This window comes from Passer montanus, unplaced genomic scaffold, assembly GCF_014805655.1.
Source record: "Passer montanus isolate IOZ18808 unplaced genomic scaffold, ASM1480565v1 scaffold13705, whole genome shotgun sequence".
NCBI lineage: Eukaryota > Metazoa > Chordata > Aves > Passeriformes > Passeridae > Passer > Passer montanus.
The window spans coordinates 1-253 of NW_024360615.1; the positions used below are offsets into that span (position 1 = coordinate 1).

Below are 253 nucleotides of genomic sequence, written 5' to 3' on the forward strand. Positions count from 1 at the left end.
ACAAATGCAAAAGAAGAATGGTCCCAACCGGTCTCGAACCGGCGACCTTTCGGTTATTAGCCGAATGCTCTAACCAACTGAGCTATAGGACCTGACAGAACTCCCAACCACACTCTTTGCCGACATGCTCCTCATGCAACACCGACTCTACGCTGCCTCTGCCAAAATCCAAGTCACTACACGACTCGCAACGCGTTTGCCAGCAACTCAAAGGCCCAAAAGACCGCGCATGCAAAAAGCAGAAGCAATGGTC

At 51.4% G+C, this 253-nt stretch overlaps 1 non-coding gene across 1 annotated transcript; it reads right to left on the bottom strand.

Annotated features, from left to right (window-relative positions):
• Window positions 1–18: 18 nt before the first annotated feature.
• On the bottom strand, window positions 19–92 carry TRNAI-AAU. The gene has a single exon. It is a non-coding gene; the product is annotated as a tRNA-Ile (tRNA).
• Between the last annotated feature and the right edge of the window lie 161 nt (window positions 93–253).